We start from the raw sequence: 15,014 nt of genomic DNA, 5'->3' as shown, positions 1-15,014 counted from the left end.
GGTGAGCAGGGTAGCTCTTATCACTACATCACTCACAATCATCGGAAAAGGTGGTCTGAACACGTTCTTCTCAGTGATCAGGAATGGTGACACAAAGACACCACATTCGCGGCAGCGCTATTCACAGCAGCCAAAATGGAAACAACACAAATGTCCACCAACTGATGAATGGAGAAACAAAATGCAACATATCCATATGATGGTATATCATTCCCAGTAAAAAGGAATGAATCACCGGTACATGCTACAACGCAAGATCGCATATTGCATGATTCTATTTATATGAAACGTCCAGAATAGGCAAATCTGTAGAGACAGAAAGCAGATCTGCAGTTGCCAAACCACCTCCAGGCTGGAGGGAATGGAGGTAATTGGTAAAAGTGTGGGGTTTCTTTTTGGGGTGATGAAAATGTTCTAAATTTAATTATGGTGATCGTTGTACAAACCTGTGAAAATAGTAAAAACCATCAAATCGTACACTTTAAATGGTTGAATTGTACGGTATATGAATTATAGCTCAATAAAGCTGTTACAAAAAAGAAAGTCCACAAAAGCGTAAATTAGCCACATATATAAAGTACGGACTTCGTGGGGGCAGACGGGTCAGGAGATAGAAGGGAAGATTTTGTTAAGATGCTGAAGGTGGATTCCCTGCCTCTAGGTTAGTAACCAGGGCAGCATCTCCAAAGCACTGAAATCACTTTAAAAGATGAGCAATTTAAAATCTTATTGTTGGCATGGAAATAGCTGAGTTTAGCACCAAGGCAGCAAGAACAATTCATTTAAGTGGGAAGCCACAGATGGTGGGAACACCCATCAGTAAGCCACATCATGAATATAATAAAGTTGATTTGATTGTTGATTTTTGTGCCATGTGCCTCAAGGCCGAAATTGTTCATAGTCAATGCTCAGTAAATGGTGACTATTTGTCTTCGTGACAAACACGGCTCTGATGATTAAAGCCAGCCCAAATGGGAATGGACTGCCTAGAGAGGAAGCAAGCTCCTGTCCCTAGAAGTCTCGAGCCCAAGGCGTGCTAACCAGCTGTCCACTGGGTTCACTGTAGGAGGATTCCTAGGTCAGGTAGGGGTTTGCACTAGAACATCCCAATCCTCCCCACTCTGAGAGGCTTGATCCATATTCTACCATCACAGAGCTTTACGCTTTGATTAGGAATCCACGAATGTTCTCCGAACCGAAATTTTGATTTTGATAGAAGATGTGGTTAGAAATTATTACAGCAAGCATGGGGAGAACCTTCCCCATGAGGTAAACCTTCTTAGGGAGGAAAGGAGACAAGCCTGACAGCCTGGAGATGATGAGGTCTCCCACTCACCTTCCAATCCTCACACCCTCGCTTCCACTGATACCAAACCACAAGAGGCCATCCGTTCGATGGGCCGTCAAGCCTAGCTCAGCCGTTCGAGTCCTTCCCCTTAATTCCGATTCTCTGTCTGGAGCATGCACACCAAAAGCACCCAGGCTGCATCTGCATGGTTTTTTGGGTTTTTTTTTTTTTTTAATTATTTTATTTCATTTATTTTTGGCTGCATTGGGTCTTTGTTGCTGTGCACGGGCTTTCTCTAGTTGTGGCGAGCGGGGGGCTACTCTTTGTTGCGGTGCGCAGGCTTCTCATTGCAGTGGCTTCTCTTGTTGTGGAGCACGGGCTCTAGGCACATGGGCTTCAGTAGTTGTGGCTCGTGGGCTCTAGAGCGCAGGCTCAGTAGTTGTGGCACACGGGCTCTAGGGGCTCAGGCTCAGTAGTTGTGGTACACGGGCTTAGTTGCTCCGCGGCATGTGGGATCTTCCCGGACCAGGGCTTGAACCCGTGTCCCCTGCATCGGCAGGTGGATTCTTAACCACTGCGCCATCAGGGAAGTCCTGCACCTGCATGTTTTATAAGGCTTCCTTGGTGCGGCGAGGGTTGAGCAGCTGGCTTTGGCTCTGCTCTCACACCAAGACCTCCAGGAACACATTCTTCTCTTCCCCCTGACAGAATAGGTCAGAGCCCAATTCCAGTGCGCTGCAGGGTCCCTGCTCAGAAAGGATGATACACCTGCGCCTCAGGGGGTAAAATAGAGAGTGGCCAGTCCCCAGAGCCTGACACTCCACTGGGGTGGCCAGGGACATAGAGATGGAGAGAGGACCCGAATGGGTCCCACTCACGGAGGCGAGGATAGCATGCAAGAGGCCTGAGTGACGGGAAGTGGGAAGCAGGGAGTCACTGGAGAAGCCTCCCCCGGAGGATAGGACCCTAAGGAAGTAGTCACACAGCCCAGCTCCTCTGCAAGAAAGCTTTCCTAAAGGTGTGTCAGGTAACCAGACAGGAGCGCAGGAGGGAAAAAGGAACAGCAAGGACTTGGGCCTCAGCTACAGCCCGCCCCACACACACACCACCACCCCCTCCAGCACTGAGAATTACCTGTGGCCTGGGCTGCTGGGCAATGGAGCTATTGTCCAGAGGTCTTTTGTTCTGAATTTCCTGCCCAGCAACCTGAGGACCAAGGTGGGGATTCAGGGGCAGGGACCCCAGGCCTTTATTTCCTCCTGTTGTTGTTCACTCATTCATTCGCTTGTCCACTCATTTACTTAGGCACTAGCCTAAAAAGTGTGGGGAGATAGTTTTTTGGTTCCTTTCACACCAGTTCAGTACAGGTAGGAGCCTCCTATGACCAAAGCAAGGTGTGGCCTGAAGGCTTCTGTTGAAAGGTGAATATTAGGAGTCCTTAGTCATTAATTCAGTATATTGGTGTCTGGCTATACATTGGGCACATGCTGGGAAGGCTCTGAGGGAATTGGGTCCCCAGTGGTCTTCACTGTGTGCAGGGAGAGACAGACAGACACATAATGCCACTTATTCTAATAGGGTAATAATAATACTAATATGGTACAAAAATGTCTTCCAAGTATTAATTCATTTACACTACATAAGAACCCTATAAAGTAAGTGCTATATTACCATTTTTACCTGATGAGCCACAGAGAGGTTAAGAAACATACCCAGACTCACACAGCAGTGTGGCTCTTTCTCCAAGGCCCTAACCACTATATCACACTTCCTGTATAATGATGAGACGCAAGAAGAGTGGTGTGGGCTTTTAGCAGCCCAGAGACTGTCCTCAGATCACCAAACTGGCACTATCATGGGCAGGGCTTGAGAGATGAGGGCCATACCTTGATGGGAAGAGGAGCAGAGTGTCAGCATTGGGTCCAAGGGTCCTCCAAGGAGGCAGGAGGACTGGTGAGGTGGCGAAGCACACTGAAGTGAGCTCCCTTACCGCCACATTGCCTGAAGTCGGTCTTGTCTGGGATGGACTTCTGATTGTCCATTTTTCAGCCCACGCCCCCCCCAGCCTCGGAGAAATCTAGGGGTCTGCTTGAAAAGGGGAGCTCTTTGTGGTCTGAAAAACATCCTCCAGGCACCCCCTTAAAAAACCCATAACTAGGGACTTCCCTGGTGGCGCAGTTGTTAAGACTCCAAATCCCAATACAGGGGGCCCGGGTTCGATCCCTGGTCAGGGAACTAGATCCCACATGCCGCAACTAAGAGTTTGCATGCCACAACTAAGGAGCCCACGAGCCACAACTAAGGAGCACGCCTGTCGCAACTAAGACCCGGCACAACCTAATTAATTAACTTAATTAATTAAAATAAATATTTTTTTAAAAACCGTAACTAGTGGGGTTGGACAAGAACCTTTGGGGAGGGATAAACTAGGAGTTTGGAATTAACAGATACAACTGTATATAAAATAAATAAACAACAAGGACCTACTGTATAGCACAGGGAACTGTATTCAATACCTTGTAATAACCTATAATGGAAAAGAATTTGAAAAAGAATATACATATATATATGTATGTATAACTGAATCACTTTGCCGTACACCTGAGACTAACACAACACTGTAAATCAACCATATTTCAATTTAAAAAAAAAAAAAAGAACCTTTGAACACCCTGATACCCTGTACTTGCCAGGGTCCCAGGGTAGGGCCCACTCTCACACAGTAGCCCAGGCACCCACCTCAGCCCTGGATGAAGAGGAGGGGCCCTTTCTTGCTCTCCTGATATACAAGAGCAGTGACCCTTCCACACCTAGTACAGAAGGGAAAGTTGCACAACATTGGTGGGGTCATGAAAAGTCACGGGCAAGGCGTGGTCCTCTGAGAGTTCTCCGGGTATCTGGATCTCATTCCACCTCACCCCGGGAAACGGCCACTGCTTAGGCAATTCCCAACCTTCTCCACGGTCAAGTGTCGTGACTCACAGGAAATGATCATTTGTATATGGCAAGCTGGGGTAAATGAAAAGGTCTGCTTGGGACTAGTTGTGGTCAGGCCAGAGGCTCTGGCCACCCAAGGCCTCCCTCTGACACTCAGAGGGCTGGTGGGCCCAATGTATCACACAAGTATAGCCCACTCTCGGCGCAAATGGTGCGAGCAGGCACCCCGGCGGGGAAGCTCTGGTTTGGGGATACCATTCTGTTCTGGTGAAGTGAGGAGCTGAGGGAGAAACAGGAAGGAATGGGATGCAAACAGCTAAGGCCCAGCCCACCTTGGGGAGAAGCCCCAGAGATCAAGATCCATTAGAGCTGGAAGCCACAAATCCCCAGGTATTCTGCCATAAATACGCAGCCTGAGGTTAATCACCCACCATAAAAGCAACCACAGCCCATGGAGAGGCAGGACTAGGTTGGGGGGGGGTGGTCTCCTCAAAAGTACCCAAGGCCAGCCCTGCCCACCTCTGTCCCCACCTGCTGGAGTAGAAGGACGTAAAGATTCCACCTGGTGAAATCTGGTTGTGTCTCAACACATTACACCTATATGGGTCTCAGTTTCCTCTCCTGTAATTAGGGGTTGGTATAAGCAGCCGTCAACATTTACACATGTTTTATAATTCTATGCGTCACTCAAGGAGTCCAAGGAGTTTGGCTTCAGTCTGAAAACAATGGGGATTTCCTCCAAAGGGTAGAGGCTAATGAAGATAAGCAGGTATTTTCTGAGCACCTGCTGGGCGCTCGCTGGGTACATGTATTTCAAACTCAGCCCCTGTCCTCAGGACACACAGGGGCCAAGAACAAACAAACAACCCCTCACATGCCCTCCCTGTACGCCCATATCCCCTCTGACCCTACATGCACCCTCACAACTAGTTAGTCCCTTCCCCTCCCCCCCTACACACACACACACACACACACACACACACACACACACACACAGCCCTCACACGAGTACGTGCCACCCCTCACCTCTCCCATCCATCACAGCCAAGTACATGCCACACTTCAATATGCATCACACACGCCCCCGTGCACACACAGCTAAATCATCCAAACCTAAACTCCCAGATACTCATTATTGCTCAGGACTCTTGATTGCAAGTGACTGAGACCCAAGTCAAAGGGGCTTCAGCATGAAATAGCATTCATTTCTCACACAATTGGGAAGTTCGGGGGTGCATATTTGGCTCTGGCATAGCTGGATGAGGGGCTTGGTGATGGCATCAGGATTGTCTTTCTCTCCTTCCCTTGACTGTTTCCCTCCGTGTCGGCTTCCTTCTCGGCTGACCATGTCCGTGCTGCAGCAAGGATGGCAACCAAGGGAGCGCCTCTTTCCCAATCCTTCCTGCTAAAGCTCCAAGGCTGACTCTCACTGGACTGACTTAGGTCACATGCTCCTGCCAAAACCAATCACTGTGGTGGGGGACTGGGATAGCAGATCATGAGCCAGGCCTTGGACAGGGGTGGTCAGCCCCACTCCAACTCTATAGAAGGGGGGTGGAAGGAGGTGATTCACCAAAAGAAGAGGAAGAGATGTTGGGCTGGTAAAACCAACAGATGTTCACTGCTTACACTAACCCGAATATACACAAAGGAGATGGGGTAATATAGAGGGCTTCAGGGGTATAAAGATATCAGTGTACACAGTGAGCCCTTGTATAAATATAAATCCTGCCTGGCCAAAGTCTACCTTCTATACTTATCAAGGAAATACTGATCTCAGATAAATGGGTGATTCAGACATAGGCTATAGGACATCAGAGGAAGAGAAGAGCTGTTTAAATTGAGTTTGGGGGACTTCCCTGGTGGCGCAGTGGTTAAGAATCTGCCTGCCAATGCAGGGGACACGGGTTCGATCCCTGGTTCAGGAAGATCCCACATGCCACGAAGCAACTAAGCCCGTGTGCCACCACTGTTGAGCCTGCGCTCTAGAGCCCGCGAGCCACAACTACTGAGTCCACGTGCCACAACTACTGAAGCCCACGCCCTAGAGCCTGTGCTCCACAACAAGAGAAGCCACCAAAATGAGAAGCCCGCGCACCGCAATGAAGAACAGCCCCCGCTCACCACAGCTAGAGAAAACCCGCGCGCAACAATGAAGACCCAACGCAGCCAAAAATAAATTAATTAATTAATTAAAGTATCAAAAAAATAAAAATAAATGAGCTTGGGCTTGATGGAATTGAGCTTAGAAAAGAAAGATATGGAAATGCAATAAGTTATTGGATGAGAACAGGATTCCTATGGAACAGGAAGGTGGTCACGGGGGCCAAGGAAGGTGTGGGGCAGGAGGGGAACACGGTTAAAGCGGTGCTTTAAGAAGATTCAGGGGGCTGCGATGTGTAGGTTAGATGGTAGGGGCAAAAACTGGCAGGAGACTAGAAAGGGGGCTATTGCAGCACACAAGTGAGAAGGCTCGTGGGGTGCCAGGAGCCATGCGGAGAGAAGACGGTAAGAAGAAAGAACCTACAGGAAACGGCAGTTGATTGCATGGCCGAGTCCAACATAGGCACTTCCCGTAGCTCCCTTCTGAACCCTAGCACCTTCTGCTCCAGCCACATTGCTGCACACACTTGCCATGAGCTGCTGGACCTTCCCCGGCCATCACCTTCATCTCAGTGACGTCAGACCGTAGCTTCTTGCAGACAGGACAGCGTCCTCTAGTGTCTGAGTATGGTTCCCATCTCTTGTGCCAGCCTCTGCCTGGCAGGGCGCTGGCCCAGAGTACATGCCACAGAGGGAATGTGTAGACCCTCCCCTGAACACACAGTTTACACCCATCACCTTACCTTTGTTCATCACACACGCATGCACATGCACACCTTCACGTCAGTAACAGCATGACAAGGCCGCCGTGAAACCCTCTGTGGTCCTCGGCAGCAGATGCAAGCGTGGGATAGCCCGTTTCCTCCCCTCTGATCATGCCATGCTTGGAGAACAGGGTTTGGCTCTTGTCTGACTCTTACAAGGGACCTGGACAAATGGGAGCTGATGCAAGGAGATGTCTGGGATAAGGAGATGAATGGGAACCACATTCCACAGACCTCTTAAGTAGTTGCATTTTCAGCTGACACTGAGAGTATGTTCCCTGGAGAAGAGGCATGGACTGCCAGGAAGAAGAAGGGACATTCATCCCTGTGGCCCAAGGGACACGACCAGCACCAGCAGGAAGAAGCCCCCAGAGAGAGACTTCTGCTCACTGTAAGTAAGGAACTCCCAAAACTCAAGCTTTGTGCAAGTGCAATGTGCATCGTCATCTGGGAAGTTGTGGCAGAGGGTCAATAGATGGGTTGGCGGAGCCCCAGACACACATCCTAAGGCCAACTATGTGCACTGCAAACTTCACCTCATGCAAGCTTATAAAGACCTCTCCAGGCAGGGATGGGTAAGTGCCCAGGTCCACACAGCTGTGAAGAGGACTGGAATCTGAGCCCGGTGGACTCCTCACTGGTGAGACTCACCAAGCCTGTAAACGCATGTTCATCGGCTCTGCAGCCAGGTGTGACTGAAGGCCAAAGGACAGTGAATGCAATCAAAAGAATTTTGGAGCCACTTCCCAACTGTGTGAAGCTGGGCACTCTACTTAATCTCTCTGAGGTTCCTTTTCCTCAGCTGCAAATGCAACTACCTAAGAGGGCTGGTCTGAACATCAGGTAAGAGAACAGTGCCTGACAGTTGTAGGTTTTCAGTCAATGTTAGCTCGACTCTCACCACACCACCCCCCCTGTGCAGCCTCCGCCATCCCTTCACTGTCTTTGAGATCATCGCCCCATGGAACTTGTGTTCACACCCGCTTTGACTCATTTGCCTTGTGAGAATTGAAGTCCTTGCAGGATGGGACCATGTCTCATGCATCTCTGTTGTCCTCTGCAGTGTCTACTCAGCCCACAGGAGGTGCTCAAGTGGGAGAGAGCGCTGGTTCGGAAGGACTGAGGCTAACTAGAGAGAGGTGGCAATTGGGACTATAAAAAGGAGTCTCTGGGATTGTAATAAAAGGGATAACATGCAAAACTCTGCCACTATGCAAAACAGAAGTTTGCAAATCCAATTCCCAGGGAGCCAGCCATGTAAACTGAGCTCTGCCTATTGACACGCCCTCTGCTTCCCCATCTCCCAACCCAGGGTTCCTTTCCCTGCCGACCATGATGGTGGTGGTGGTGGTGGTGATGTAGGGAATGAATGATTGATGATGATGGCAGCTTTCATTTGCTGGGTTCCCACTAAAGGTCAAAGTGTCAGATCTCTTACATATTTATAATCATAAAATAACCCAGGAGGAAGGTAATGTTATCCCATTTTACAGATAAGGAAACTAAAAGTCCTTCAAGACTTGACCTCAAGTCTGGGGTAAGCCCAAAAGCCTGGGCATGCTGTTTCCAGTGATGCTTTCATATAGAGTCATTGTGGATAACCCAGAAGAAATGTCCCCAAAACATTTTTCTCATTTTATTTAGCAATCCAAAAAATAAATATTACATGCATTCATTGAACATTCAATGACCTCTCCTACTCAGTGATCCAGACAGACCTAGGGGACACCTCCCGACCTAAAGGAAAGCTCCATGAGAGCGGGGACCTTAACCGCCTTGCTAACTACCACATCTACAGCATTAGAAAATGCTTAGAAGGCACCACATCAACATATGATGAATTCACTAAGGATTGACTCAGCCTCTGCCATCGTGTGTGTGCGTGTGTGTGCGTGTGTGTGTGTGTGTGTGTGTGCGCGCACGCGTGTGTGTATCTATTAGAAAGGAAGTAGAAGGGAGAGTGGGAGAGCAGCTCAGGTCAAGGAAAGCCCTGCTACCAACCACCCAATAATCAACATATCTTCCGGGATTCCCTGGTGTCTAAGGGCTAAGACGACCCCAAAGCAGGACACAGTGTCACAATCATAGGTCTAGTGACAAAGCTGCTGACCTGGAAGGTGGGACTGGGCTTGGTCTGGGCCAGCTGGAGCCAATTTAGCCTCAGGGAAGTGTTCGGCAAGCTCCCATGGCAACACAACCCACTGTGTGTTTCTGCATTCCCAACAGAATTCCAGCCTGAGGTCAGGATTCCCCAAGGCATCGCACAAGTGCTGCCCTCTCCTTCCTTGCCTCCCCAGGTTTCCCAGGTGATCATCTCGGGAAGCTAAAAGAAGCATGAACAGCAGAAGCAGCCTCCAGAACATGGGAGGCAGAGGAGAGGGCGATTTCCCTACCAGACCAGAGCTCCAGAGCTCCAGATCTTCTGGTTCAGAAGTATCCCGCTGCAGAAGTCAAACTCCCCAGGCCTCCTCCTAGACCCATGGGGCCATGGGAGCCATGGCCCCCACATGAACCCTCTGCCCCCAACCTCGCCTCCCCACCCATGGCCTGACCCTGTTCACTTGGTAGCCAGCTCCTACACAAACTCTTTCTCCACCTGGTTTCTTCACCAGACCCTCCTCTCTCTCTGGCGCTCCAGCCTGGCTCCACTCCAAATACCTCCTACAGGAAGCCCTCCCAGACTTTCCCTCCTGGCTTCTCCCCCAGTCTCCCAGCCTGGACCCTGACCTGGTCTCCCAGAGTTGGGCATGGGTCCAAGGACCCCCAATGACTTAGGAGTTTCCTTAAGGCAGTCATGACAGCTTTTAATCCTTACAGAAACTATGAAATAAGCAATATCTCCATTTTAGAGCTGAGGAAACTGAGCATCAAGGTTAAGAATAGATTGTGCTCCAGCAGTAGAATTGGGTCCTGTCTGCCTCCAAAGCCGTGTCTCGCCTCCCTGCGGTACACCTCCCTCTCTCTATCCCTTCAGGATAGTACCATAATGCCAGGCACTCCCTGCACCACAGACTTTTTTTCTTAATAAATTTATTTAATTTATTTATTTATTTATTTATGTCTGTGTTGGGTCTTCGTTGCTGCACACGGGCTTCCTCTAGTTGCGGCGAGCGGGGGCTACTCTTCCTTGCGGTGCGTGGGCTTCTCAATGAGGTGGCTTCTCTTGTTGCAGAGCACCAGCTCTAGGCACGCGGGCTTTAGTAGTCGTGGCACGCAGGCTCAGTAGCTGTGGCTTGCGGGCTCTAGAGCGCAGGTTCAGTAGTTGAGGCGCACGGGCTTAGTTGCTCCATGGCATGTGAGATCTTCCCGGACCAGGGCTCGAACCCGTGTCTCCTGCATTGGCAGGCGGATTCTTAACCACTGTGCCATCAGAGAAGCCCCCATAGACCTTTTATAACCCCATTTAATCCTCACAATTAAACCTATGAGGAAAGTACAGTTAGTCTTATTTACACATTAGGGTACGGAAGTTTAGAAACTTTCGATCCATTTTGTAAGGTCACACAGCACCTAAGTGTCAGGAACAGAATTCAACCCAACTCTTCAAGCTCCAAAACCCAGTTAGGTTTCCCAGTCCCACTGGGTTTCCCAGTCCTGAGTCTAACCAGACACAGACTGAAAGACGCTGGAGATAGGAAGGCAAATTCTCCAGGCCAGCATGAAAGCTTTGACTCACATCAGCCAGCACCTCTGATAAAGGAAGATGACTTCCAGAAGGCCTGCAGAAGTTGCCCTGCTGATCTAGGGAGGCCTAGGAATCCCAGGACAGCTGAAAGCTGGCTCGCTGGCCAGCTGACTTCCTGGCTCCCCACCCTCCCCATGAATCCTGTGAGTTGACACACCCTCAAGCCCTTTCACTTATGCAAGTTCCTACCACCACCTCCAAAGTGCTCTAGGTTTTGTCGTGAGAATTCATTTTCATTTTGAGAATTGTTTTCTGCAATTCTTGGAACAATACGGACTAACAGGAAAACATAAATTGGGGAATCAAATAACCTGTGCTCTCATCTCAACTCAGTCTCTAAATTGCTGTGTGACCTTGGACAGGTCACTTCCCCTCTCAGAGCTACAGCTGTCTCATCTGTACAGTGAAGGAACAGTCCCATTTATTTCTAAAATTCCTTGAAATTACATTTTATTATTAATGACATTTAAATTCATTCAGTTTTTAGAACTTTGAACTTCCCAAAGTGATTGCAATGTCTTGGGGAAAGCATTAAGCTTGAAATCACACTGATTTGAGTGCTCAGCTTTTGTTCTCTCCTCTATAAAATCAATTATACGATGATAATATTTGCAAGAGATTTTCTTTGCCCCTGTGCAGTCCCCATATAGGACTATTGCTGTGATGGGTGAAAACGATAAACTCTTCTCCAAGAATTCACCCTTTCCCCTGTCTTTTACCTCCTCTCCTCCATTAAAGGGCTCCTATGATAAGTCCACCCTCACTTGCTCTCCAGAGTCTACCTCACTGGATACCAACCCATGAACAAAAAAGCATCAGCTCCTTTAAGGAATGCTTTCCTTTCAAAGGAGCATCCCCCTTCCTCTTCACTCATCTCTACTCCTATTAATCTGTTCCTTGGATTAGCCAGTCCTCCCTTCAGTCTAGCCTTTTCTCCCTTTCAATGTGGCACCAGCGATAGCATTTCAAAACTTTAGCCTTTTCATGCCTCCTCCTTCCTGCTGCAAGCCCTGAGCTGTCACCTATGAGCTTCTGACATGTCTACCGTTGGGTCTCTTTGTGTTCTCTGTTACTTGGGTGCAATTCCATCTTTCTCTGTGCATTCCATCTTTCAAGGTGTGTAAAGTTCACTTTTTTCTCTGAGGGTATAGGGGGTGGGGGAAGTCAGCATGAATATGTATTTTTTTTTCCCCAAATCCAAAATTTTTGTCAATATCCACAGTCTTTTTTTTTTTTTTTTTTTTTTTTTTTTTTAATTTTATTTATTTATTTTTATTTAAGGCTGTGTTGGGTCTTCGTTTCTGTGCGAGGGCTTTCTCTAGCTGTGGCAAGCGGGGGCCACTCTTCATCGCGGTGCGCGGGCCTCTCACTATCACGGCCTCCCCTGTTGCAGAGCACAGGCTCCAGACGCGCAGGCTCAGTAATTGTGGCTCACGGGCCCAGTTGCTCCGCGGCATGTGGGATCTTCCCAGACCAGGGCTCGAACCCGTGTGCCCTGCATTGGCAGGCAGATTCCCAACCACTGCGCCACCAGGGAAGCCCCACAGTCTTTTTTAATTGAAGTATAGTTGCTGTACAATATCGTATGTTACAGGTGTACAATATAGTGAGTCACGATTTTTAAAGGTTATACTCCACTTATAGTTATTATATGGTTATATTTTAATGTAGAAAATGTGACCTGGATATAAAATGAAAATAAGTATTAAATTAAGTGGAAGTTTAATTTAAGAATTGAAAGGGAGAAAAGGCTAGACTGAAGGAAGGACCGGCTAATGCAAGGAGTAGTAGTAGAAATGAGGGAAAAGGGAAGGGGAGATGCTGCTTTGCAAAAGGAGCTGTGCTGGGTCTCTTTTCACTCAGACCTCAAGTGGGGCAGGTCGGCCCAGAAGCCAAAGCCCAGAGGAGAGTGGGAGCGGCAGGCCTCAGGGGGACAAGAGCAAGGCAAGGCCTGGGTGGGAGGAGACCCCCTCCGGGGCAGGAGGTGCCCAAGAGCAGGTTTCTGAAAATAAATGGTGCTCAGACGCCTGAAATTCCTGGAGAAGACTGTGTAAGGCAGGGTCAGGCCCAGGAGGAATGCAATGGAAAGTACGTCTGCACAGCCCACCATCTCACAGATAATGAGCCATAAACCTTATCTCCCCACCTCCGGAGAGCTGGGGGAACTATCTCACCGTTCCCAGGAGCTCAGGCTGAGTCAGCCCAGGGGGTTGGGAGGATTTCGGGCCTGAGCCGCATACCTGAGTCACCCCAGCGTGGGTGGTCCATCCGGAAATGAGGTGGGAGCTAATGGGGGCCAGGGTCACTGGTGCCACCAAAGGCTGAGGGCCTCGATTCCTATCAACCAGCTCCCCGGCCAGAAATTTCCCTCCCAAGAAAGTTATGTCCCGGGGCTGGACAGCACTGTATTCCAGGTAGCTCTCTGGGGTTCAAGACAGTGAAGTTCTTGTGGCCTGTGGGTTTTCGATCTCTCTGCCACCATGAACTACTTCTCCAGCTTTAAAAACCGCAGTTGACTCACCCTCTCTCTTAGAGGACAGGAGCAGGACCCAGAAGGGACCCCGATCCTAGTTCCAGCCCTGTCCCCCTCTCCCCCTCCCACCTCTGAGCCAGACCCTGGGTCCCGTGGAGGGAGGAGGCGGAAGGGGGCAGTGTTCCCGAGAAATTCTCCACCTCCCTGCTATGTTCCCTCCCTCCTTCTCGCAGGCAGGTGAGAAGGGCCCCCAGAGAAAGAGACGTGCAGCTGTGAACGCCCCCCTTCCTGCAGAGTTGCAGGGGAGGTGACCTCACTGCCCGCCTGAGGCTCCTAGACACGTACGCTCTCTCCCTCTGGCCCAGCCCCCCCTCTGCCTCCACACTGGACTCACTTTACTTTGCTCCAAGGTGTTTTCTCAGAGCCCAGGCAGACTGATCTTCTATAAACACCACCTGGATCCCGTCACGCCCCAGCTCAGAACTTCCCTTTGCCTTCAGAGTAAAGGTCAAGCTCCTCATCGATGATCGAGCTGAGCCTTTCCTGCCTGGCACTAGCTGCCTCCCTGCCCCAGCCCCGGGGCTCTGCCCATCCTGCCTACAGCCTTGCCTGGAACCTGCACCTGCTGAACCCTTACCCTTGCAGCGCACCGTGTGCACTCTGCAAACATTTACTGAATGAAAACCACCCAGCAGGCACCTCCCTGCCGCGGTCACCACTGTCAGATGAGGCCTCTCCCACAGAGACCCCAAGAACTGGCCTCGTTACACCCTGGGCTGGGTCATACTTGTCTGAGCGCTCCTCCCTGACTGCATACCTGAGCCACAGGCATCCAACAGGCGTTGAACACCGGCAAATGAGGCCGTGGTCCATATTCATCACATGTGATCTGCACAATAACCTTGGGAGTTAAGTATCATTATTCTTATTTACAGATGAGGAACCCAAGGCTTAGAGAAGTGACTTGTCCATCAAGTGGTAGACGGGGCTCATGCCAGGGTCCCCAGATTCCAAATCCAGGGCCCTCACACCAGCACCAAGGCACCTCCTCAAAAGCAGGGTTGTGTCTTACATGTTTCTGTTTCCCTCAGCACCCAGCACGGGAATTTGTTTGATTCACAGAATGAATGAATGAATGGTTCTAAGATTCACTTCTATCCAGATGAATCATCTTCTCCACTCTGATCCGTATTCTTCTCCTCCACATTTGTTTTTTCTATCTTCTCCTCTCTCTCACCCTAGGCCCTAAGGATCCAGGAGATAAGGAGGAAAGAAGCTGTAATCGTTCTCACTGATTCCAGGGGTTGGATCTAGGCCCCAGGAGAAACAGCCCAAAGGAAGACAGGAAGCCTCTTCCCTATACCCACCACCCAGCTTGATAGTGAGTCCCAGCCCTCTCCCTATGCCTCCCCAATTCTCACAGGACACAGGTGGAGCAGAAGGGAGCCTCAGGGCCAGCCAGAGAGCAGTGAGGGGGTGGAAAGGGGCCTAAATGCTGTGACTCACCATCCTTGTGCCTTCTGGGAAGCAGGGTGAGGGATACCTGGACGCTGGAAATTCTAATCCCTCCCCAGAGAGACACTTAGGTGTCTGGATAGGGAGAGGGAGAGCTCTGTTTACCCCAAACTAAGGGGCAACCATGGCAACGGAGGCCAGGGCCATTTGAGCAGGGAGCAAAGGTGAGGGCCCTGCTACCAGCCTGCCAATTGGGCTGTTTGCCCAGATCATGCGAGGCAGGCCTTCTCTGGCTGAGCACCCCCTTGT

This window comes from Balaenoptera physalus, assembly GCF_965194825.1.
Source record: "Balaenoptera physalus genome assembly, chromosome: 13".
Classification (NCBI taxonomy): Eukaryota; Metazoa; Chordata; class Mammalia; order Artiodactyla; family Balaenopteridae; genus Balaenoptera; species Balaenoptera physalus.
This window is presented reverse-complemented; position numbering follows the sequence as displayed.